This window comes from Lygodium microphyllum, chromosome 22 (genome assembly GCF_053477565.2).
Source record: "Lygodium microphyllum isolate KBCC chromosome 22, Lygodium_microphyllum_v1.1.10, whole genome shotgun sequence".
Classification (NCBI taxonomy): domain Eukaryota; kingdom Viridiplantae; phylum Streptophyta; class Polypodiopsida; order Schizaeales; family Lygodiaceae; genus Lygodium; species Lygodium microphyllum.
Window position 1 is genome coordinate 111,092,828 of NC_141156.1, and position 27,494 is coordinate 111,120,321.

Genomic DNA, 27,494 nt, shown 5'->3' on the forward strand with positions numbered 1-27,494 from the left:
CCATACAAAGTTTGTATAGGTAGAGCCAACTAGCCAATAGGAAAATGAAGTAGAGGAAGACAAAAATGATACATGTGTAGCACTATAGTAGTTGGTCATAGGACAATTACATGGAGAGTTCTTATTTGAAGAGCTGATTGAAGACTTGTAGCTTGCCATCGTTACCACTCCTATCTATTACCTCCATCATCACTACTGATTGTTGCTACGTGTGTTACTACTCTAGCCCTGTCTCTTCCTTTGCAACATTACCATAGCCTATGGTCCCTACTTTGCGTCAAGCTTCATCACGACTTCCTCCTCTACTATTACAAGGAAGGAAAGAACATGTGAAATTAGAGCTAAAAGTGACATCATTATCAATTGCTGTAGTGATCATAAAGGTGGTAGCGACTCACACATCAAGGGAATTCAAGCAACACAAAACCTAAAACTTATCTTGATGTGCCATGGAGACATGAGTATTGTTCTCTTCAATAAGTTCTAACTGAGGAGAAAACTGCAAACCAACAAGGAGAGAGAGTCTACATGCTTTTAGTTGGACATTAAGGTGTTGCCTACAATCTAGAAAGACATTAAGAGCATGGAATGAAAAGCTAACTCTACCTTCTTATACCATGTCCACATGTAGAAATTTATAGTGTCATTCTTATTCCTATGAGTACCCTTTTGGATTCAATGTAATGGCCATGAGTAACAAGAGTTGATCCTATGTGACGTGTTAAGTTTGCCTATCCTTATACTATATTGAAGAGAGTGTTTTGGATCCTTGGTTTTAGGAACTAACATCATTCTATAAATATTTCTTATTCCATCTATCCTCTACGGTTTTGTGGCTTGATTCAAATGCCCTTTTGACACTGATTAGGCCTTCGTGTCTACTTGTATGTTTTATGTTTGCGATGAAAACCATTGGCTTACAGCTTGGATGAATGAGATAAACACATGAGTAGTCCCAAATCCTAAAATCTTAACAATCTCTAATGTTTTAATTTTTTGTATTGCTAATATTTATAATTGTTCATAACAACCTTTCCACATAATGCAAGGCAACATGCATACGCTGATTGCTGCCTTGTGAAAGTGATAAGCATGGCCGAGATTTTGTTAGTTATATCTCATACAAATAGGTATGTGGATAACTATTTTTTCATATGCTTAGATTGCTTTTATGGGCTAAATGAAGTGGTGGAATAAAATACTCAAGAACCTAATCTAGAATGTATATAGTTTGGCACAAAAGGGGGTTGTCCATATCTCATATCTAGATCTTCTCTGGGAAGTAAGAATGTTGGGGCAGGCTAATTACGCATCTATATTTGACAAGGTAACTAAGGACGTAGAGGCATGGGTGTGCAAGTGTATAGAAAGTCAACATCCATTTCCATATGGTACAAGGCACTATTGATTGCTCTTGCCCACATCATGTGGAAGGTAGTTCTTCAAGGAGTTTTTTCTCAATGCAATAATATTATATTAAATTACGAAGTGCAGGATGAGTATGATATGGTTGTGTGGTCAATCAAACAAAAATGAATGCAACTCTCTGACTTTGAATTTAGATCCAATTGGGACGAGGCATACAACAATTTTAATGAATAGCTCATATTCAAGACACTAATATTTAGGGTTATAACTAATGCATCCCAAACCTAAATGATGGGGGAACATGCACATATAAGTGGAGGGATAATGGTGGTGACAATTAGGAAGAGAAAGAGGAAGAATGGGTGGAGGATGATGGTGCCGAGGGGTTTGGGATGGTAGAATGGGGAGGAAATGGATAATAGAGGGATGGAAAATGGGAGAGGATCAGGGCAAGAGTAGGAGAGGGTGAGGATATGATGACGTTAGGGATAAGGACGATGATGAATTTGGAAGATGGATGGGAGTGAGGGAGAGGGAGATTGTGTGTGTGATGAAGTGGGGAAGAAGGATGGTGGAGTGGAGAGGGATGGGGGATTAGTGAAGGAGAGGAAGAGAATAGAGGTAGTGAGAATAATGGTAGAGTGGAGTATGTGTGCCCCCTCCTTAAAGGCTCAAGGGTCTTCTCATATAGGCACTTAGTTGGACTATATTATCTATTAACTCTAATTAATCAAGTATAATCTTGGTTGATTAGAGTCTCAAATTGGATGATCCACTAGGTGATGTAAGGCAGTACATGAAGTCTCCCTCCATAATACATTTTGTTGTCTTGTGTGCATAAGTCTTCATAGTTAAGCTTCCCAAAATAACAAGGAAAGGGAAGGTAAACTATAAAGGTTGAAAAATATAAGGGAGATTTGTACATATGCATTACTAATATAATGTAATGCTTTACAATATGGGATAGACAGTTTTACAAGGTTTTAAATAGAGAAAATGTGAAAAGGTATATACTTCTTATAGTATGTTCCATCCTCCAAAAATAAAGGAAGCTTGCTTTGGAGAGAGATTCATGGAGGAAAAGGCTTTGAATAATAATTGAGAAGAGCCCCAAATCTCCACCATTGTAGATGTGGCCTTTGTTACGGATCCCTTTGTGCACAAATATATTATTGTATTTTCTTCCTTTAGTGGCATAAGGTCTTGAGAGATTATATCCCATAGCTCACGATGCCTTTTCTTGATGATGTCTCTATTAAGGGCTATAAGTTGCATAAGGAGAATGAGGAGTTAGATAAGAAGGGTTTCATGATGCTGTTGGTGACCACATAGTTAATTGCAAAAAGATTTTGACTCGGTTAGAGGATATGCATATCAGTCTATCAAGTACAAAGTCTATTTTGGGTGTTGAAGAGGTGCTAATTATAGGGTATATGTGTGGCCCTTATGGTAGGAAACCCTCACCAGTTAAGATTGATGGGATTAATAGGTTGGAGGAGATCTACTCGAATGTAACAAGAGTCAGAAGGTTTTTGCGTGCATGAGTCTTCTATCTCATATGGATTCCTTATTTCACGCTTGTGTAGCTGAAAGCCTTTATAAGTTACTAACGAAACAAAAATAGTTTCATTGGGAGAGAAAGCATACGAAGGCTATTCAAAAATTAAAAAAGTTGTTGAATTTTGCACCAACATTAAAGAGGGCAGATTATGTATATAGAATGCTTATTATTCTCATAGTTGATACAAGCTGTCAAGAATTGTGTGGTGGGGGGACTTGCTTGAGCTGATGCCCACACACTGTATCCATAAGAGGAAGCTTACTCAAGAACACAAGAAGAGAGATGGAGGCAAAAACTTTTTCTTCCTGATCTCTTCTTCTTCTTCCACACACTATACAATGTACACAAAGTATACATAAGATACAACATAAAGGAAAGTGGCCTACTAAGTCAAATAGTGCATAACAGACCACGCCAATCGACTAGCGCTATATCTTTGCCAGCTGTAGGTAGGCGTAACAAACTAAATATAATAAGTGATAAGTCAGTGGCCATGTGAATATCATAATGACCACCAATGTGTGATAAGTCAGTGGCCATGTGAATATCATAATGACCACCAACGTACTAAGTGTAGACGTGTGGACTCATCTAGCTAGGTAATCCATCATCAATGTCCACATGTATTGAGCTTGCCATCTCAACACTCCCCTTAAGCTCAACTCTCCCCTTAAGCTCAACTCTATCTCTGCAACTCCAAGTAAGCTTTAGAACTTTCAAAGCTTCTCTGCACCTAGTGTGAAAGGTGAGAAGGATCGAACGTGTGAGAGCTATGGCGGGAGAGCAAGAAAGAGAGAGACAAGAAATGGGAACTCCAATAGTCACAATGGCGAGAGAGCAACAGCAAGAAAGAGAGAGACAAGAAATGGGAACTCCAACAGTCACAATGTGTGACCAGGCCTTCCTTTATTCAAACTATCACTAAAAGAATAAAGAATAAAGTGACGGTGATGGGCGCCCACCACCTGTAGTGTGCAACGGTGGTGACTGTTAGTGTAGTAATACATGGGCAGCTAGGCGGAGGTGCCTTTACCCCCAACAACCTCCCACTTAAAGGCGAATCTACCCTAGTGAGGAGTGAAAAGAAAAAAGTAAAAGACAGTACAACATGTACACATGTACAACAGGATGAGGAGAGACATCATCTCATCCCACGCCCATCAACCTTCCAAGGAAGGCAAAGCGCTCTGTAGAGAGGCTTTTCATGAGCAGATCTGCAAGATTCTGGCCATTCGAGATCTTGACAAGGTCAACAGACTTGTCCTCAACGACCCCATGTATGAAGTGAGACCTCACCTCAATGTGTTTTGTCTTCACATGGAAGACCGGACTGAATAGCACTCATAGAATCTGAATGCAGTGTAGCGATATCATCAATACTAAGGTCAGCAACCAAACGACCCAACCAAATGGCCTTCTTGCAAGCCTCAGTGGCTGCAACATACTCAGCCTCTGTAGTAGAAAGGGTCGTGCATTTCTATACCCTGGACATCCAAGTAACAGCTCCTCCAGCATAGGTGAATACATAGCCGGAAGTGGACTTCCTACTATTTGCATGTCCTGCATAATCAGAGTCAGTGTACCCCACGATTCCTATATCCTGGCTGCCATAGCATATGCACATATCTACAGTTCCCTTTAGGTACCTCATGATACCTTTCACGGCATCCCAATGCTTCTTGACAGGTGTAGCTATATAGCATGCCACAACACCAACTACAAAGGTAATATCTGAACGAGTGGCTATCATGGCATACATAAGACTGCCCACTGCGGATGCATAGGGAATCTTGGCCATCTCGGCCCTCTACTCATCTGTCTACGGACATTCAGCCTGTGATACCTTCACATAAGAAGGCAATGGATAGACAATAGGCTTTACGTCCTGCATGTGAAAGCACTCAAGGACTTTACGAATGTACTCCCTCTGACAAGTAGAGGAGTCCCTAATGCCTGTCATGTCTAATGCGCATACCAAGTATGTGAGAGGCATGTCCCAGATCTTTCATCTCAAAGCTCTTCTTGAGCTGAACCTTAAGAGCATCTAGCTCATCATGACCTTTCCCTACTATTAGCATATCATCCACATAGAGTACCAAAATCAATAAAGAACCATCACGGGCTTTCTTCTGTAAAGACATGGATCCATAGCACTCCTGCTGTAGCCCTGTGATTGCATGAAGGCATCAAACTTATGATACCACTCCCTAGGTGCCTACTTCAAGCCATAAAGACTTTTCTTCAATTTGCACACTAGGTGCTCCCTGCTAGGTTCTACAAAGCCCTTAGGTTGCTCCATATAAATCTCATCATGCAAGTCCCCATGTAAGAAAGCTGTCTTGGCATCCATCTGGTATAAATCCAAGTCAAGCTAAGCAACCAAAGTCAAGTCTAAGTGTAGGGTGGTCATCTTAACCACAGAAGAAAAGACCTCATCAAAGTCCACACCATGCTCCTGCTTAAAACCCTTTGCTACCAATCTAGTCTTGTATGCCAACTTGGGGTGTCCAAGGGTACTTTTCAGCTTGTACACCCACTTGCATGGCAAAGCCTTCTTTCCCTTAGGCAAGGAAACCAAATCCCAAGTCTCATTCTTATGCAAGGAGTCTATGTCAGATTGCATAGTCCTCTCCCAAGAGTGACTGTCACCCCTGCGCATAGCCTCATCATAAGTGAAAGGCTCTCCTGCATCTGTAACCAAGACAGAATGCATCAAGTGAAATCTATCAGGTGGACATCTGTCTCTAGCAGACCGTCTCACAGGCTCTACTGCATGCCCAGCTGCAGATCCAAGACCCTAACCATGAGTATCTGCTGTAGCTGTAGGCTGCCCAACTGGCTGTGCAAGAGCTCTTGGCTCCTCCTGAAATATGACCCTGCGGATCTCAACAACTCTCTCAGGCTGCCTATGTATCTTGTCCCTTATGGAGGACTACATCATGACTGCGGATGACTTTCCACGCCTGCGGATCCTAGAGACGGTAACCCATCTTGCCTGCATCCCCATAACCAAGGAAAATGCATTTGACACTCTTAGGATCCAGCTTACTTCTCTTGTCCCTGGGCACATGGCAAAATGCCTCACATACAAAGACACAGAGATGCACATAAGAGGGAGGTTTTCCAGTCTATACCTCCTTTGCAACCTGGAAATCCAAACCACTAGAAGGTGATCTGTTTATAATATGCACAGCTGTACTAACCGTCTCAGCCCAAAAGCTCTATGGTAGGCCTGCATGGCTAAGCATACTGCGTACACGCTCTTGGATGGTTCTATTCATCCGCTCAGCCAAACCATTTTGGGGGGTGTAGGGGGCGGCCAACTGACGCTTAATACCCCTCTCATCACATAACTGCTCAAAAGCACGTGAGACATACTCACCCCCATTATCTTTCCTTAGGCATTTTAGCCTATACCCAAACTGGTTCTCACCCAATGCAAGCCATCTCTGAAACACAGCCAAGACATCGGCAGATTTTAGTTTAATGAGATAAGCCAAAACTTTCTGTGAAAAATCATCTATGAAAATAACAAAATACTTTGCACTACCCATAGACTGACAAGGCATGGGCCCACAGACATCCGAATGTACCAATGCCAAGGGCTCACTCATGCGTGGCTTACCAGACTTCTTATGTGTAGACCTAGTCTGCCTGCCATAAAGACAATGTTCACATGAATCAAAACATGCATAATCAAAATTTTGCAACTCTAAAAGAAGGCAAACCTGTAACCACAATCCTCTGGACTGCATTAATTTTAGCATTTGCACATTTGCATGTCCAATACGTTTATGCCATATTTCAATGTTTGCAACCACTCCTTTTCCTTTAGCATACATAGCAGCATCCATTGTAGGAATTCCAACATCTAAAGTGAACATGCATCCAAATACACTTCCTTTTGTGACCAACCTACACTTATCATTAAAGTCTTCTACAAAACAACCTTTTGCATGGAATTGAACGTGCAATCCTTACTCTGCCATTTGGTCAACAGACACTAGATTCTTGTGATTGATGGCACATGTAATACATCTGTCAGACTCTTTGTCTGGCCATCATACAAGGATAATGGAACCTTTCCAATGTGTGAAATTGGGTAGCATGAATCATCACCCGTCTGCACATAACCTGGATTTTGTAAGTCATGCATCTCTCCAAACCATTCAACATGGCTGGTCATATGATTAGATGCACTTGAATCGACATACCATACATCATCATGTGTCCCCTTTCCTATAATTGCATTCATATCACAACAAGTGCACACCAATACACCAAGTAACCTTTTTCATTGATTGCTCAATAGTACATGTAATCTGCAACCTATTTGCAAATGAACCTTATGTTTGCTTCCTGTCAAACACCTAAAAAATTACAAATTCAAAATCTACAACATGTGCATCCACTTTTGGTCAATATAGCCGAAATCACAATGTATCCTGAAACTGTTGTGTGCAACTTTGCGGCTGTAAAACGGGGCTTGAAACGGTCTAGATGCCTAAAAGAACTGCGGGACAGCCCTAAAGGGCCAATCTGTAGAATATACAGTGCTTTGCTCGCACACCAAATCTCACAGCAATATGAGATTTTCACTCTACCTTGCTTCCGGTGCCTCCATAGGCACTATCCAAGAGAGAGAGTGGAAGAATGTGAGAGCTTCTTGCTTGTTGCTTGCTTGCTCAAACCTTGCTTCTTCTCCTTCACTTTAGCCTTCAAAATTAGCCTCTCTCAGTGGCACGGCTCTGATACTATGTCAAGAATCATGTGGTGGAGGGACTTGCTTGAGCTGCTGTTCCAAACACACACTGTATCCACAAGAGGAAGCTTACTCAAGAACACAAGAAGAGAGATGGAGGCCAAAACGTTTTCTTGCTGATCTCTTCTTCTTCTTCCACACACTATACAATGTACACAAAGTATAGATAAGATACAACATAAAGGAAAGTGGCCTACTAAGTCAAACAGTGCATAACAGACTACACCAATCGACTGGCGCGATATCTTTGCCAGTTGTAGGTGGGTGTAACAAACTAAATATAATAATTGATAAGTCAATGGCCATGTGAATATCATAATGACCACCAACGTGCTAAGTGTAGATGTGCAGACTCATCTAGCCAGGTGGTCTATCATCAATGTCCACATGTATTAAGCTTGCCATCTCAACACAAACCTGATTGATATAGATGGGTAGTTTGACAAGATGATATTGAGAAAAATAGGTATACCGTTATTGGGCATGATTTCTAGTTGTGCTACACTAGACATTGCTATGTTACATTGGAGAGCTTATGTTAAGTCATTGAACCTTGATTTATAGCATATTTCAAGCAAGGATAATTTAGTGGGAGCTGACACAGTTTAATTATGAAGAGGAGATGATAGCAAATGAAGAGGATGATGATTTGGTTGCTAAAAATGCTTGTAGTATACTAGGAAATGATTTTTCAACTGTTGTATATTTAGGTACATGTGTCTTAAATGTTGGTACAACTATCATATATGTAGGGACAATAAGGAATTCAATAAGTATATCATGTACATTGTTTAGGAATTCTATTGTTGTAGGGAATTTAGCAACAATAAAGGAGTATTCAACCATGGAAAAAGCATATACAATAGTAATAAATCATTATAGATGTTATGTTTAAGCTATTGAGGCGTTTTTAGAATATGAATATGGAGGTGAATGGCTGAGAATATGACAATATCTTAGCACTCTATCTAAGAGGGTGTAGAAATTACATGACACAATGAACAAAATCTAAGCAAGGAGTAGAGAATACACAACAAATATGAGAAGAACAAAAATTGCTTTAATTTCAAATAAATTGATACAAAGATGGCTCTATCCACCCATATGCTTCCACTATGAAGCTTAGATGGCAATCCAGATAGATGATAGGCGAAGAGCTTAAAGGTAGCTGGAAGAACTCTGACTAGGTGAAAGATAGATTGACGATGGCTTTCGAGGGGTCCTTCCTTTTATAGCATGAGAAGGTAGTTTGGTCGGGCTATTTGACCATATTATGAACCTTCTCTATTCAGCCAAGGAATATTTCAGCAACCCTCCCCCCTAGCCAAGGGCCACTTTCACAACCCCCAAACCAAAAAATAGGGGTCTATGTTAACTCCCATACCCCACAACTCAATATATTATGCTTGGAAGTTGCTACCAATATAACTACTCTATCTAACCCAAAGGCTAGATCCACAAAGGTTACCTTTTTGCCATTTGATCACATAGACCCCATCTAACATACAAGTCATGACCAACCCAATATCCGTGCTTATACATGGATTCTCCTCATAATGGGGGCCTTACAACTTAGAGCACCAGGGATCATTAGTGGCACCTTATGAGGGTGGGCCATTGGGTATATCTAATCGAGGGAAGGCTGGATAGAAGAGGAGTTCAGAAGGATAAAGAGAAAGGCCTATGCTTTTTTTATTGAAGGACGACTATATATGGAAGCATGCTAAGAAGATGTGAGAAGCTCCACTACGAATTCTTGGAGATATAGCCATACAGTACAAGTTATGCAAGTGTTCCATGAGAGCTTGTGAGCTTATCATAGAGGTGTATGGGGCACCTTTGAGAAGATCAAAGGGAAACACTAATGGCAGAGTATCTACAAGGATATAGCACACTTTGTGGAGTCATGCAATACTTGCTAAGTATACTCTACTACAAGACATAGAGATGAATTGCACTTAACTTATCCATTGTCCATGCATTATAAATGGGTGGTTGATTTAATTACAATGCCTACAGGTCTCTAGTAGATGCAATATCTTATACTCGCATGATGATAGGATCTAAGAAAACAAGTGGACGAAGGAGCTCTTAGTACAAAGACTACACAACTTGTCTATAGGTTTCTCTTGAAAGAGGTTTTTTTTTATATGGATGTGTTGGTAAGATTAATCAGACATGGGGGAACCCAATGCAAACAAATCTTTTGAGTTCTTTTCATGGTTGCAAATTAAGTTGGCTTTGACTATACCATACAATCTAGAAGGCAATGGAAAGAGGGGAAGGAGTCACCCACCTATCATTAAGGTACAAGCAAAAGCATATAGAGGCAGGATAAAGGAGTAGTCAAGGATGCTACTGTTTGCATTATGGGATGATAGGATGACACACAATAGAGTGAGATAGGCTTTATGCCTACTAAATTTATGTATGGTCAGAAACCCATTATGTTGATTAAGGTGATGGTTGCTACATGGAGTGTACTACCTTGGCAAGAACGATTGAATAGAGAGGAACTATTGACTCTATGCACTAGACAATTCATGAGAAGGCCAGATGACATTGAGGCAACAATTTCTAGACTGCAAATGGCAAGACTTCAAAACAAGAAGAGATTTGATAAGAGGCATCGATTGAGACCAAGGGAGGCAATATAGGAGGGACATTAGGTGTTGATTTATGATAGCACCCTAGACAATCAACATAGTGTTAGTTGGAAGGTCTCTAAGTGATGGTTTGGTCCATATGTTGTTGTAAGGGCATGTATATCCACAATGTTACCTATTCACTCATGAACTGGATTGGACAGCCTTGAGTATTGCTATTGAAGTAAATGAATCAAACTCTTTATGAGAAGGGAGTCTACAACATATGAACTGGATGAGATGGATACGTGTATTATCCTTGATAGTGTGAAAGAGGGAGAAAAGGATGAGATGGATATGGATGAGGAGAACTCTAAATCTATTGGACACTAATACTCTACTACATGCCAGAGGATGTGTAGGTTGGGAGGGGATGGATGTCATGGTATGTTTGACTGTTGTGGGAGCTCATGCTCAACCGGCAAGACCCACGGATCACTTATTACTTCAAGAGTTTCAAGCCAAGTGCAATGGCTACCTCTCACATAGTTGCGCACATTCTCACACCCACTAGTGTAGCGAGCTTACCTCCATCCTCGATCGAGTTGCCTCTGTTAGAATATCAAGCTCTCGTTACTCTTCAGTTAGTCTATCTTTATGTGTGTGACTGGATATAGCTGTACACGTGTGTGACATTCAATAAGTCGGTGTAGTCAGTGACTTAACCACAGTTAGTCTTGGTTAGTCATACCTATATGTGTAAGTCTCTTTTAGTGAGTATGATGGAAGAATAATGGAAGAAGAACAAAAATGAGATGAGGCTCATCTTCTGCTCCACTCTTTCTCTCTGCCTCTCTTCCAACATGGTATCAGAGCCTGAATGCCTAAAGCTTGAAGGCTTGCAGTGTCCATTTGACATCAAGACATCAGATATGAAGAAAACATCATCAAAGGAGACTGTGCCTGTAGCCTGTTTTTTTGTAGAAGCTATATCTTGCTACAGAAATGGATGGTTTATAACTTTGTAGAAGAAACTTTTTTCAAACTCACAAATTTGAGATATTCAGCACAGACCTGTGCAAACTGGTTGTTTATTGCAGTAAACAACAGGTGGTTCTAGGGCATTGGTGGACCCTCTGGAAGGCATATGAAGTCTTGAAAGAATCATTACTTGATTGAGAGCTCATCTGGGAGCTTGAATAATTGATTATAGATTTGAAATAATAGTGATCTATTGTATACAGACAATCCACAGCATGTATGCACCTCTCACATGAGCTTGGAGCTCTCAAACTTGTTAAGGAGTACCATTGAAGCATAGGTATATCTGGGAAGTCATATGGACTTGATGTCATGTATTGGAGCTGGGATTTTATGTTGAAAAATATTTCAATTTGGAATATTTTAATGGCTGGAAACTGTCAGTAAATGTAGGCAACAGGCATTGTCTCTTACTGAAGCATTACATGTCATTTTGGAGCTCTTGTAATTTGTATGACCTGACATATATACGTTGAATGCTTGGAAGACTAAAGAGAGCATTGGATGCAACTGAGGATTGAAATCTGGAGATGAAACAAATGCCTTGACATCTACTTGGCTAGTCATTTACAGTAAATGCAGTGTATGGCATTGCCTCTCTACACTCTTGAAGAAAATAGCATCATTTTGTAAAAATTACACGGTGCAATGAACAGAATTTGAGAAAGAGATAGAGATAGAGAGTAGACAACAGATAAGAGGAGAATTAGAAAATTTCTTTAGCTCCAAAAAATTGATATAGAGATGGCTCTGTCCACCTGTGCGCTTTCACAGTGAAGCTTAGATGGCGATCTAGACAGAAGATAGGTGAAGAGCTTAAGGCTAGATGGAACAACTTTGACTGGGTGAAAGATAGATAATCGATGGTTGTGAAGGGGTTTAGCTTTTATAGCTTGTGAAGGCGGTTAGGTTGGCATGACCGACCTACCATATGAGCCTCCACTAGTCGGCCAGGGAATATTCCCTTTACCATCGGGCAGGAGCACTGTCCCTAGACCCCAAAATATTGGCCCCTTTTAACTCCCTTATCCCGCAACTCGATGCAATGTGCCTTGAGTTGCTACCATCTTAACTACTCAGTCCAACCCAAAGGTTAGACCCACAATGGTCACCTTTTTGCCATCTGGTCACATAAACCTCATCTGATATACAAGTCAAGACTCAACCAATATCCAGGCTCACATTTGGCTTCTCCTCATAATGGGGGCCTTACAACTTTGAGCACCATGGATCATTGGTCGCACCTTATGAGGGTGGGGTATTGAGCATATCTAACACCCCCCCTGAATATCCACCCATAGGTGAACTATCTCCTCGGCCCAATGCCGAGTCTTTGAAGATGAACTTGAAGTAGATCCTTCGTAAGTGCCTTGGTGAAGATATCCGCTCCATTCTCCTCTGTTGGACAGTAGACCAGTTCCACTATCCCATCCTCCATCAAATCATGCACATAGTGATACTGGATCTCTATATGTTTGGTGCGTGCATGAAACACTAGATTTTTGGCAATGGCAATGCAACTCTGATTGTCACATCTTAGCATAGTTGGTTCTTCATCCTTCACTCCCATATGCCATAGGATCCTTCTCAACCATATTGCTTCACATGCAGCAAAACAAGCTACCTTGTACTCTACTTCGGTAGAAGACAACGCCAATGTTGGCTGCTTCTTACTAATCCAAGAGAAAATTCTTGAATCCAAAGAGAAATAATAACTAGAAACCGACTTCCTAGAATCATTGCAATCTGAGTCACAATTCCCCACAAGAGAAGTTTCAGAATTATATGTGATACCATAGTCAAGAGTTCCCTTCAAGTATCTAAGCACCCGTATCCCAGCCTTCCAATGACTCTCATGAGGTTTTTTTGAGGACATGCTCAAAACACCAACATCAAAACTGATCTCTGGTCTAGTGTTACACAAGTAGATCAGACTGTCGACCATCCTCCTGTACCTCCCAATGTCTACCAGTGATGATGTATCCTCAATGGATAACTTTGCGTTCACCTCCATAGGTCTAGCTATCTCCTTGTACTCGGTCATGCCAAATGCCTTCAAGATCTCCCATGCACACTTCTTCTGAGAGATGAAGATCTTTCTTGGCTCTTGCCAGACTTCAATTCCCAAACAATAGTGCACTAAGTCTGTCATTTCAAACTCAGAACTCAAAGCCTTTCGAGTTTGGTTGATCATATCTTCATAGTCACTTGTAATAAGAAGGTCGTTCACATATAGGACAATCACTACAGACTTTTCACCATCCTTGTAAACATACAAGTTAGTATCTGAGGCACATCTTTTGAAGTTTAACCTTAAAAAGAACTTATCTATCTGCCTAGTACCATGCTCTGGGGGACTTGTTTCAGCCCATACAATGCCTTCTTCAGCTTACACACTTTGTTCTTAGAATGGGGGGCGTCAAACCCTGGTGGCTGAGCCATGTACACCTCGTCCTTGAGGTCACCATTTAAGAATCCTGACTTAGCATCCATTTGGTAAACTAGCCACTGCTTGTGGGCGGCCATTGCAAGTACTATGAGAATAATGGTCATTTTGGCAGTTGGGGAAAATGACTCTTGAAAATCAAACCCTTCAACATGTGAAAATCCTTGTGCAACCAGTGTAGCTTTGTACTTTTCTAAGGTACCATCAACCTTGTACTTTGCCTTCCAGAGTCACTTGGTGCCAATAACCTTCCGCTTTCCTGGCCGATCCACTAGCTCCCAAGTATCATTCTTCATTATGCTATCATAGTTGGCTTGCATAGCTGCCTTCCATGCTGGATCTGCAAGTGCTTCTTCTAAGTCAGTTGGCTCCTTTACTTCTCTCATAATCTCATCCATCAAGGCCATATTGACTATGTGAGCAGAAGCCCTCATTTTCTCCTCTATTCTCTCATAATCTCATCCATCAAGGCCATATTGACTATGTGAGCAGAAGCCCTCCTTTGCTCCTCTATTGAGGAGAAGGCAGACCTCCTTGGTCCATCTGCCTTCTCCTCAATAGATGTGGGCATAGGATTATTGTGGTCATAGAGCTGCTTGACCCAACGCGGAAATGGCTTTTCTGGTGGGGTGATGTCAGGTTGTTGAACTTTTTTCTCAGCATTTGAAGATGATGCTTCCTCCTCCTTAAGGATAGGGACAACTCTCGGGATAGGTTCATAGTGGACTACTTCTTTGCTTGATGATAAAGTGGAAGAACTTGTATATGTAGTTGCTCCTTGAACACCACATCACGGCTTGCAATGATCTTCTTTGCCTCTTGGTCATATAATTTGTAAGCCTTCTGCTTATCACTATAACCCAAGAAGATACATTTTCTACTTTTTGGTTGTAACTTGTTTCTCTTCTCATCTGGAATATGTGCAAAACATTCACATCCGAAAATTCTGAAGTGTAAGATAGATGGTTTCTTACCAGTGTAAGCCTCATGAGGTGTTTTTCCCTTGAGAGCCTTTGTGTAGATCTGATTTAAAATGTAGACTACAGTATTAACAGCTTCAGCCCAAAAATGGTTAGGCAATCCCTTGCCCTTTAACATGCATCTTGCCATCTCCACAATGGTGAGATTCCTACGTTCCACAACACCATTCTGCTGAGGTGTGTGAGGCATCATCAATTGATGCTTGATCCCTTTGCTCTTGCAAAAGTCTTCAAACTCCTTTGAGTTGAACTCACCACCACCATCTGCTCTAAATTTCTTCACACTTTTCCTTGTTTCATTCTCAAAAAGTGTTAGCCATTCTTTAAACTTACCAAAAGCTTGAGCCTTATCACGAAGGAAGTACACCCACATCTTCCTACTGTAGTCGTTGACAATCAACATAAAATAAGAAGATCCCCTTAAGGCCCGTGTAGGCATCTTTCCGCACAAGTCAACATGCACCAACTCTAGAGAAGCATGTGCTCTATTCTTGCTTTCTTGTGGAAATGCCTTTCTTTGTTGCTTGCCCATCATACAAGCTTCACAAGGTTCCTTCAATTCAGTCGTTGCAGGTAGGTAAGCAACCATACCTTGCTTATGTATCTCCTTCAACACTGCAAATCTGTTGATATGTCCAAACCTTTCATGCCAAAGCTTACTTGTGCCAACTCTAATGATGGTTGTAAGAGCACTTAGCTCATATAGGTTGTTCCTTCTTTCTTCTTTGCCAACAACTTTGCCATCACTGTCAAGAATTTTTGCACCTGTCTTCTTGAACCTCACTTCATGACCAAGATCAGTTATGTCAGTAAACTGATAACAGATTTCTCCTAATTTCAGAAACATATAACACATTTGAAAGATTTTTGACATCACCATTTGCAGCAACAAATGAAATAGTACCTGTGCCCGCAGCAAGGCATTTTGCATCATTTCCAACCTTCACAGTGATGGATTCTTGTAGAGGCTGCATAGAGCTGTATAGATCTTTCTTGTTGGTCATGTGATGGGAGGCCCCACTATCCAACACCCATGAGTCAGTGGTAGATTCTTCTTGCGCCGAGGAGTACACCTCCTCAATGGTCACCATGAATAACTTCAACTCTGTTTCAGTTGTATTGGCTGTCTCTTTCCCTTTACTTTTAAGTGTACCATTCTTTTCATCTGCCTTCTTGACACGACAATCTGCGATTGCATGTCCTTTCTTCTTGCAGTAGAAGCACTCTCCTTGAAACTTCATCTTAGCGCCCTTCTTCTTTTTGTCACCATCATTTTTGGTGGAGGAACCACCTTTGCCTTTTGCATTGGCAGAGAATGCAGCATCTCCATTGTTGCTTCCTTCTTAGGCTTTCAGCCTCAACTCCTCCTCCAGCAATAATGCACAAAACTCCTCAAAACTCAAAGCTTGAGGTCTCACCTAAGTATTAAGGGCAGTTACTAGTCCATCAAACTTTTGTGGAACAGATCCGAAGACACCTCCAAGCTAGCTCCTCGCTAGTCTTTTGTATCCCAGCACCAGCCATTTGGTCGTGCAGATTCTTAATCCGAGTGATGAATGCTTTAGCTGTCTCTCCTTCAGTAAAATTCTCCGCTGCTAGTTGATTCTCCAAGTTTTGAATCCTTGTTTGGTTTCGCATTTCATACTGACTCCTCAGTACATTCCAAGCCTTTGATGCTTTGGTTGTATGTTGAATCAAAGTCAGAACACTGTCAGAACAGCTTGTAACTAAGGCACACAATGCATTTGCATTCCTTCGTTTCCAAGCTCGTAGAAGATATGCATTAGAGGAATCATCACACTAGGATTTGATGGGTTGGGGGTAGGCTATGGTTCTACATCAGTCCCAAGCACAGTCTCCAAAAGCTCATAAGAATCAAGGATAGTTGTAATTTTGAACTTCCACAAGGTATAGTTTGTACCATCTAACTTGCCTTCGCTGAAGGTTGCTGAACGAATCCTTAATGTTTGAATAGCTGGTATAGCAGCACCACCTCCTGCACCACTTCCTAATGCACTAGAACTACTTTCGGAAGACGACATTTTTTCTCTTTGCTGCTGAAGCCTTTGCCTCTTGCGCACTCTTCGATCCCTAGAGCCCCCTGGGCTCTGATACCATGTAAAAATTACACGGCGCAGCGAACAGAATCTGAGAAAGAGATGGAGATAGAGAGTACACAATAGATAAGAGGAGATTTAGAAAATTTCTTTAGCTCCAAACACTTGTTACAGAGATGGCTCTGTCCATCTGTGCGCTTTCACAGTGAAGCTTAGATGGCGATCTAGATAGAAGATAGGTGAAGAGCTTAAGGCTAGCTAGAATAAGTCTGACTGGGTGAAAGATAGATAATCGATGGCTATGAAGGGATTTAACTTTTATAGCCTATGAAGACGGTTAGGTCGACATGACCGGCCTACCATATGAGCCTCCACTAATCGGCGAGGGAATATTCTAGAGAATATTTCCTTTACCGTCGGGCCGGGGACACTGCCTTTGGATCCCTACTAGGGGGGCCATTGGCCCGCCTGGGACCCCCCCAGCCAAGGGCCACTTTTCGTGGCCCTTGGACCCTAAAATAGGGGCCCCTTTTAACTCCCTTACCCTGCAACTCGATGCAATGTGCCTCGAGTTGCTACCAGCTTAACTACTCAGTCCAACCCAAAGATTAGACCCACAATGGTTACCTTTTTGCCATTCGATCACATAGACCTCATTTGATATACACGTCAGGACTCAACCAATATCCGGGCTCACATTTGGCTTCTCCTCATAATGGGGGCCTTACAACTTTGACCACCATGGATCATTGGTCGCACCTTATGAGGGTGGGGGATTGAGCATATCTAACACCTTTATCACTCAGGATCTCAAAGGAATTGATTTCTTGAATGTCAGGTTGCAGGTGTTAGACTGCATATTCTCTTCATTGCAATAAGAATACATGAGACAGAGATACAATGCTTGCCGAGTATATGTATTGACTAAAATACCTACGAGTTATCCCACATTCTTGTGGATGTTTCTGAGGTTGTAAAGGGCTGAAATACCATGTTTCTTTGGTACAGAAAATTATTGCAGGAAACTACCTTGAATTGCAAGAAACGACCTTGAACTGCAAAAAACTATCATGAATAGCAGGAAATTGGTCCTGAACTGTAGGAAAAGGAGTCAGATACTTACAGGTTGTATGCATCACTGAATACTTAAGCAACAACTATGGCAAATGCTCAAGGCACTGACAATATCACTCAAATTGTGGGAGAAAAGCTGGACAATAAAAATTTTACTTTATGAAAGTTTTGTATGAAGAATTTTTTTGTTGGCAAAGGTTATTGGAACTTATGTACAGTGATGAGGTTGAACCTGAAATGCCTAAAAGGAATCAGACAAATTATCAAAAAAGGGCTCGTAAGATATGGACCGAGAGAGCATGCAAGGTGTTACATTGGTTTTCCTTATGTATATCAGATGCTATGGTTATACAAATTACTGGATGCATTTCTCCAAAGGATGCATGGGACATACTCATGAACAATTATGGAAATGTAACACATGCAAGAAAGATTCAACTGAATCAACAATTCAATAACATGTCTAGGAATGGCAGAAGCATTCAGGCCTACACTACAAAGATCAAGAACATAGCTGATCAACTTGCCACCATTGGATCTTCAGTGTGTCTGAGGATGATATTATTGCAGTGACATTGAATGGACTTGGCAAAGAGTATAAAGCATTTGATTCGTCTATTTTTGTGAGAGATGAATCCCTTGATTGGGATGAGCTAATTACTTTGCTGCTGCATGAGGAAGTTAAGCTTAGTGGGCTGAATACAGGTTCAAGTATGTCTCAAAGCAGAGACATTGTTCTTTACTCTAGCCAACGTGGTAGAGGTGGCAGAGGTCGTGGCTCTTTTTGAGGTCAAGGAGACACTCGAAACACTTATGGATAGCAGCAGCAGAATGCCTGGCATGGCACTAATATATAGGGCCAGGGTGGATTTGGCGGTTTTCGAGGCAGGGGAGATTCCCTAAAGGCAAAGAAGGATTCTAGTAGTCAAATGATCAGTCCAACAAGGACAAGGATTGTCATTATTGCAGTAGATATGGGCATATAGCCAAAGATTGTCATAAGATGCAGGCTGACATGAAAGCCAAGGGTAGACAACATGGAAATTATGCTTTATCTAGCGGAGTTCTTGATGATCAGGGTGACAAGTTGTTTGCCATGTAGCATTGTTTACCGCAACACAGAGGATCGGAAAATGGAGCAAAGGAGCGGAAAAATGGAAGAAGGAGATAACCGAAAGGGCACAAGACAAAGGAAGGAAAAGGCGCCCCGGATGGAGGTAATACCTTGAAAAATTTGAATGAGGGCCTCTCTAGAAGGCCTCAATGCCGCCTCGAGAAAAGAAAATAGTAAAAGCGCACCATTAATTGTGAAAGCGCTCCCGAATCCTCGTAAAAGAGTGCCAGGCTCACTCTTGTGCAAATTGTATGCATTAGTTGGGAATGGGATAAGTTAGAACGGTGGGAAATAGGAAAAGAGGGCCTAAGCTAATGGCCGGCTATGTAAAAAGTGGGGATGACCGCCCAAAAAGTAGGGCATGTATATAAAGTTCAAAAGTGAATGAGAAGCTCATTCTTGTGTGTGGCCAAAGCTTCTTCTTCTTCTTCTCTTGTTTCTTGCCTTCTTGCTTGTGCTTGAGTGAGGGATTGAGGGAGTGCAAGGGAGTGAGGAAGTGAGTGTGTGAGAGTGAGGGATCGTGGAGAAGAAGCTCCCCATCTTCTCTCTTCATCTTCTCATCTTCTCTCCTCTTCTCTTCTCTTCTCTTCTCTTCTCTTCTCTTCTCTTCTCTTCTCTTCTCTTGCGCGGCTATGGAGGATGGAGATTGATGGAGAGGGCTTGAGGTTGCTTGAGCTTGCCACAAGGATCATGGAACTATGGGAGTGCAAGAGAGAGGAGGGAACTTGATTGAGCATCAAGATAAGCTCACTACACTCTAAGGTAGGCATTGTGCATCGGCTATGTGAGAGGTAGCCATGGCCGCTCGGCTTGAAACGCTTGATCAATAAGCGGTTTGTAGGTCTTGGGGTAGAGATCCATAGCTCCCCCTCATTTCGGTTCCGTTGCCGGGACCAATAGAATCGAGCCTTGAGCATTGCGCGTATCGAATCGAGCATAGAAGTAGGGTTTGTAGCTTGAACCGATGCTCGAGATAGTTAAGAGATTTATGAGGTTTTAATCCTTGGAGCAAGTAAGTATTTTGATTTGTAATTGAATATTAGAGTAGGACCATCCATCTCCATCTCTGATTTTGATTTTTGTTGCATTAGGTTAAGATTAGGATAGGAAAAAGAAGGAAAATAGAAGGGTTCTGGTCTGCTGTTGGAAACAGGGAAATAGGGACACAGATTTAGATTTTTGGCTAGAAGAGTGTGAGGGATTAATTTTTGAGGTTACAGCAGGCTGGGATGGGGCAATAAGAGGCCCAAGGAACCAGGAAAGACCACATTTGACATTCTGCCTTGTGAGAAAAGAGCGAGCTTGAGAGCCAGGGAGAGAGAGAGAGAGCTGCAGGCAGATCTTTGAAGCGTTGATTGATTCAAGCGCCACATTGATTCCAAGTATGCTTGGCAGTTCCTTGTATTGTTTTGCACCTATTTGGAAGGCATGGGATGATTCCATGGATTAGGTATTGACCTTGAGACATTGCGCGCAACCCATGGGCCGTCATCTGCACTGTCGGACCAGTCCATCTAATTCCCAGAATCGGACCACCCAATTTCGGGAGTCGGACCGTCCGACTCCGAGAATCGGACCACTTTGTCCGATCCGATTCCCAAAATTGGACCACTGCGAGAATCGGACCCAATGCCAAAATCGGACCATTGGTCCTAGCGCCACAATCGGACCCCCCTGTCCGACTAGGGAAATCGGACCAAAGTAAAATTTGACCACCTTGTCCCAGTCTCAAAATCGGATCAACTACGATAATCAAACCACTATTCCTATTGTGAGAATCGGACCAACCCGTACGATTCTCAGAATCAGACCACTTCATCAGAACTTAAAATAGAGGGTTTTAAAACCTACCCTACAGTCTTGGCCACCCTGTTCACATCTCTGACCCCCCGGGAAACCCAATTTAGCCCTTAGAAGCTAGAGACTAGACAGGATAATCGAGGATTCACCCTGAATAGCTAGACACTGAGCAGACCAAATTTAGAATTTGACTTGACTTTCGGTGACCAACCAACCAACCCTGAAGTAGAATAGAGAATGCAACATGGACTTTCAGTAAGACCTTAGATTAGCCAGAACCTGCGCTTAGAGCCATATCAGGCTACAAACGTGAGGGAGGAAGAGTGGAGGTTGCATTGAGCATTGCCTGCATCGGCACCTCACTTTTGATTTCATCACCAAATGTGCACTACAAGAAAAGAAAAAGCCTGTTTTTGCACTCAGCACTGGAAAGCACGAAGCACAACTTGTGAATAAGATTGACAACTGTTTTCAATAACAAGGAACTCATGAGGAGATGTAATAACATCAAGGAACCCACTATTAAGAGAAGATCCCAAAACGTAGTTGGGTGCCTGAGAGCCCCATCGGTAGGACCCTAAGAGGACACGAAGATCCAGAAGGCGACAACCTAGAGGATCGGATGCAGCCGGAGCTACTCAAATTGATCGACGACCTTGTGGAGCTGGAAGTGGGAGCAATGGCAGGATCACGAGGCTGACAAGGAGAGGACCGACTGGACTTGGGAGAATTCCCATTCTTGGTGCAGGAGTTAGTCAATGAGTACGACTTGTTGACTAGGTTGTAGTTCAGGGTAGACCAGTAGAGGAAGTGGTAGCAAACCTAGAAGAGGAAAGAAAGGTGATTAGAAAGGTGCTAGAGAGCATAATTGCCTATAACCATGAGCAAAAGGCTAGATAGACAAGTATGAACCTAGCAATGACCCATAAAGCTTTGTGGAGCAATTTGAACAAGTTTGCGAAACAAATGGTCTCATGGACCTTGCACAATGCTCTCAAGCTTTCGGTCTGTGCTTAGGTGATAAGGGGAGGATTTGGTACACTAGTCTAGATGCAGCTGAGCGCACAAACTTTACCCGTCTTAAGGACCTCTTTATCAAGAGATTCTCTGAGGCAGGGTACTACGACAATCTCATCGTCCGATTGATGAATGTCAGTCAGAGGGAAAAGGAAGACGTAAGGGACTATGTCACTCATGTGCGTAGCCCCTTCAAGAGGATCCCTGCAAATGAGCGACCTAACGAGAAAACTGTGTTTACCGTATTTATAAATGGAATTCGAAGCAAGGAGCTCTACAAGGCTTTGGCTAGTAACTCCACTCTACACCGAGATGTGTTAGCTAGAGTCTTTGAAGAGGCAATAAGGGTGGACGATTAGCTTAGGGAGAAGCATGAGGAACACCACTAGTCAGGACAATACAAGCCAGCGAGCTCCAGAGCGGTCAATAGTTTCAGGAGAGAGAGAGAACTCTAGCATACGGGAGAAGGGAAAGAGTGTTGACCAAGGCCAGGAGTTGGCTGAGGTAAGAATGGATCTTGCACAATTGCAAGAACAAATGAGGAAGCCTGTGCGGTCGCATGTGTAGTGTATACACTGTGGCGGTAACCACCTCCCAGCCAAGTGCCAAGATCCTAGATCTAGGACGTGCTCGAACTGTGGTAGGTTCGGTCATGAAGCATTACATTGCAGATTGCCAAGGAGATTCCCATATGCGCAGCAATACAACCCTCCATACTTAGGCAATAGGACACCTAACCTCTTTGGAAAGGGAGCCCAGTTGGCGCTTCCAGCACCAAATGACGCAAGACTGGCCATTCCTAGGCTCCTGTTCACTATGTGGAAGAACCTAGTGAAGAGGAGACCTACATGAACCCATACATATCCTATGATGAGGAAGGCAATCTAGTCCTGATGGACTACTGACCAGTACCGGTAATGGCGCTAGGTAGAGGCAGAGGCAGAGGCAGAGGCTTTGGAGGACCAAGCCAAGATCCAATCTCGTGTTGGACTTGCGGTTATCTAGGCCATATTTCATCATGCTGCACGGAAAGGGAACGTGCCCTCAGTACCCTTGGGGCTATTTGGTGTGGAGACCTTTGGCAGTGAGGATACACCCATCCCACTACATGTCATGATGTGAGCACAGACAAAACAAACAGGCATCTCATTACCTAGGCCAAGTAACCTAGATGCAGCCTCGTTGGGAAAGAAAAGCCGGAGGGAGCATATGCCATTGACTTGCAAGAGCACGACGCAGTCACACAGATTCCAAGCCTAACACTACACTCAGTTCCAAGGTCACTGCACGTCAATGCTTTTTGGGAAGGCACTGAGATGCATGCAGTCTTACCTATCTTAGCCATGGGGGATATAACACAAAAAGGAATCGTAGACACAGGCACTGGTGTCAGTGTCTTGAGCCACGTAATTCTACAAGCCTGGGGAAACCAACCTGTGGAAACGGCTAGGTTCAATGTCACATTGGCCAACCAAATGAAGGTCATACCATTCGAGGTCCTAAAGAACTGGCCAGTGAAGGTCGCAGGGGTGCAGTTTTTTGTGAACTTCATTGTCATGAAGGGAGTGGACTATGACATACTGCTAGGCCGACCCTGGATGAGGAACGCGTGAGTTATTGAAGATTAGGGTAACAATCTCATCTTCTTGGGGGATAGAATAGAAGTAATAAGGGTCAAGATGGATACCTGGAAGACTATCCAGCCCACCTTGATGCTATCTCAACCATGCTAAAAGGTAATGCACAGGAAAGCAAACCCTATGGGTCATTGACCAAGTACATCCCTTGCCTTGAGGATGAGCAGGATTGGATGCATGTCTTGGCAACCGTTGACTTACCGTTCTCAGATGAGGAAGGGTTATATAGGCAATCTGCTAAATCCCCTAGCATGCCAGCAAGGGAGCCCATCGTGCCACTCTGCATGATGGCAGGAAGCTCACGTAACCCAAGGAAAATAGTCTCATTCCATGTCGCCACCAACAAGCTCGAGCTTTAGGAAATCATAGAGTACCTGACTGATAAACTGAAGGGTAACATGGCTGCCAATCTAAAACCCCTAAGCAATCTTTTGGCTAAGCCTGAGTGGAAGTGGACCAAAATTCATGATCTGAATCTATTATACAATTGGGCTTTAGTCACTGATGGAAAGGAGATTGGAGAAGAAAACATGGGGGATGATGAGCAGTTAGAGGGGCAAGACTCTCATGAGACGAGGAGTACGAGGACTGCCGCTCTATTGGAGACGAGAGTGAAGAAGAGTTAGACATGATAGAATATGACACTGAAGGGAGAGCGATCGAACAAATCAAGGTAGACTCTTATCTTGGAAGGGAAAGGGCAAGCCGGAATGAAAGAGGAGTGATGCAGATGGAGTGTGATAGATCCTGGTTGGAGCACATGGGAGCCATGGATTACGAGCAAGCAAGAGTGGCACAACCATTGGTAGTTCTAGTGCTTAAGACCGATACACCTACTGAATTACGACCCCCTGGCGAAACTCCTTCCTCAAGCGAGGGATGTGAGTTTAACTCAGAGTCAGAAGTTAGTATGGAGAGTGATCCCAAAATACCCCAACCCTCTAAGGTCAGATGCACCAAAGGGGACTTGCCAGTCCACCTAAGGTGCAAAAGGCTAAAGGAGGAGGCCAAGAAGCGAACTAAGGACTCAGAATCAGAGAGGGAAAAGAAGCCACAGGATCTCCCCAAACGCTTCACAAAGTTTAAGAAGGTGATTTTGCTAGGAGCAAAGAGACAAGGGCAAACCAATGAGCCAATTGAGGGACCCACGAAGGTCAAGGAATTCAACTTGGCAGGGGAAGGCGAGAAGCCTCGACTTGTGTTCATTGCTGACGACTTGACCAAGGATGAGGAGGCTAAACTTGTTGCTCTCCTATGAAAGTATGTCGATGTGTTTGCCTGGTCCTTGGAGGAACTTAAAGGAGTCGATCCTAGGGTTGTGACCCATAATATCCCAATGGTTCCAGATGCGGTGCCAACAAAGCAACGACCTTACCCTATGAATCCCAAACATGCCCATGCAGTGAAGGAGGAAACCGATAAGCTCATGGAGGTGGGATTTATATATGAGATTGAGCACATGGATTGGGTATCACCTATAGTGATCGTTATGAAAAAGAATGGTAAAATTCGAGTGTGTGTGAATTACAAGAAAATTAATGCTGCTACGAAGAGGGACAACTATCCCTTACCGTATACCAAGCACATGCTGGAGAGGGTGGCAGGCAAAGAAGCCTACAGCTTCTTGGATGGCTTGTCTGGCTATAATCAAGTGCAGGTGTACCTTGACGACAGGCACAAGACTGCCTTCGCCACGGAGTGGGGTGTATTTGCCTACATCGTTATGCCCTTTGGGCTAATGAATGCACTTGCAACCTTCCAACGATTAATGTGCACCATCTTCAAGGATATACTTAGATGCGAGTTAGAGGTGTTCGTAGATGACTTATGTATACACTCTAGTTGGGCTGAACACTTAGAAAAGTTGAGAGCTGTCTTTGAATGGTGTCGGTTATACAACCTCTTGTTGAACCCCTTAAAGTGCCAGTTCTTGGTGAAGCACGGATGTATCCTAGGGCACATAGTATCAAGGAATGGCATTGCCACCAACTTCTCAAAAGTCAGGGTCATTGTTGACCTACCACCACCCATTAACTATAAGGGAGTTAAGTGTTTCTTAGGCCATACAGGATACTATCAACGCTTTATACTGAATTACTACTGATTGCTAGACCATTGTACAAGCTACTGATCATATTTGAGTGGACTGAGAAATGCCAGCGTGCATATGAAGAGTTGAAGAAGGCTCTCACCACTGCACCAATCTTACGAGCCCCAGACTGGAGCATAACATTCCATGTATACATAGATGCCTCTACGTTTGCTATTGGAGTTGTTCTATGCCAGCCTGGTGAGCATAACCTAGATTACCCCGTGAGTTTTGCGAGCAGGCAGCTCATTGAAACGGAGATGAACTATTCCACTACAGAAAGGGAAGGGTTAGCCATGGTGTTTGATGTAAAGAAATTTAGGCATTATCTGCTGGCCACCCCCTTCGTCTTTTTCGTTGACCATCAAGCCTTGCTTTATCTTGTGAACAAGCCGTGCGTTATAGGTTGCATAGCTAGATGGTTACTTCTCCTGTTGGAATTTGATTTTTCTGTGGTTGTTTGTAAGGGAAAGCAGCACTACATGGCTGATCACATGTCCCACATACCCACAGGAGAAGCTACTGGACAAGGCATACCTGACGACCTACCGAACGCTCATCTCGTTGGCCTGTCTAGAGAAAGAGACTTGTTTAGGGCCGATCTGATGCCATATTGGGCCGATGATGTAGTTCAAGTACTAAAGAATGGTCTGCCTGAGAGACCTATTGAGAAAGCCAGGCTACGGTGACTTATCTTAAAGATCCAGCCATACCAACTGATCGCTGGCCAACTCTATAGGCTAGGACAAGACGGTTTGTTGCGTAGATGTGTGTGTGAGCACGAGATGTACGATGTATTGAGAGAAGTGCATGGTGGAATAGCTGGAGGACACTTTAGCGGGAATACAACAGCCTCTAAGGTGCTACAATCCCAACTATTGTGGCCCACCCTATTCCATGATGCTACTAAATTTGTAAAACACTGCGATGAGTGCCAGAGGACTATGGTGTCTGTGCGCAAGGATAAGATGGAGTTGACCCCCGTAATAGCACGATAGCCCTTCGAAAAATGGGGCATTGACTTCATTGGACCTATCAGTCCTAGGACACAGTACTCCCAGGCGCGCTACATCATTGTGGCAATTGATTACCTGACAAAGTGGGCAGAGGCAAGAGCCACTAGGAAGAACGATGCTAGAACCACTGTGAAGTTTTTGTGGGAGCAGGTCCTTTCACGTTTTGGTTGTCCAATTGAACTAGTAAGTGATCAGGGCACACACTTCATTAATGAAGTGATATCCCACCTGCTCTCGACCTTCCTAATCATTCATAGAAGGTCCTCACCCTACTATCCTCAAGCAAATGGCCAAGCAGAATCCACGAATAATATCCTAGTCAACGTGCTTACGAAAATAGTATCCACATCACGAAGTGACTGGGATAACAAATTAATGGCGGCCTTGTGGGCCTATCGTACAGCTTATAAAATGGCTGTAGGACAGACACCCTTTAGGCTAACTTATGGAACGGATGCCATTCTACCCTTAGAGTTCTTTGTTCCTAGCTTAAGGATAGCAGCCCAGGAGCATTGGGAGGGAAGAGAGGCTTGGACCAACCGCTTTAGTGGAGTTAGAGCATCTCATGGAGACTCGACTCTTAGCCACACATGCTCTGATTTGTGAGAAGGCACGACGAAAGATGTGGTTTGACAAGCATGTCAAATAGTGCAACTTTGATCAGGGGGACCTCGTTCTACTATACTCTGTGAAGGGTCACAAACAAAAAATGAAATTTTGAGGACTAGGACCTTTTCGAGTACATACAATTAGTAGAACATGCAATGTTGAGTTGGAGATGCTCAAAGTTGAAGGAATAGGCTTCTTCAATGGAAGTTGCATGAAAAAGTACTATCCTCCTTCCCATCCGTTGCACGAGCCACCTGTGCTTCAAGCCCATGTCAACTCTACGTGGCCACAATTACCGAATTGACAAATCAAGATGAAGAAGCAGTAGCACCCGCCTA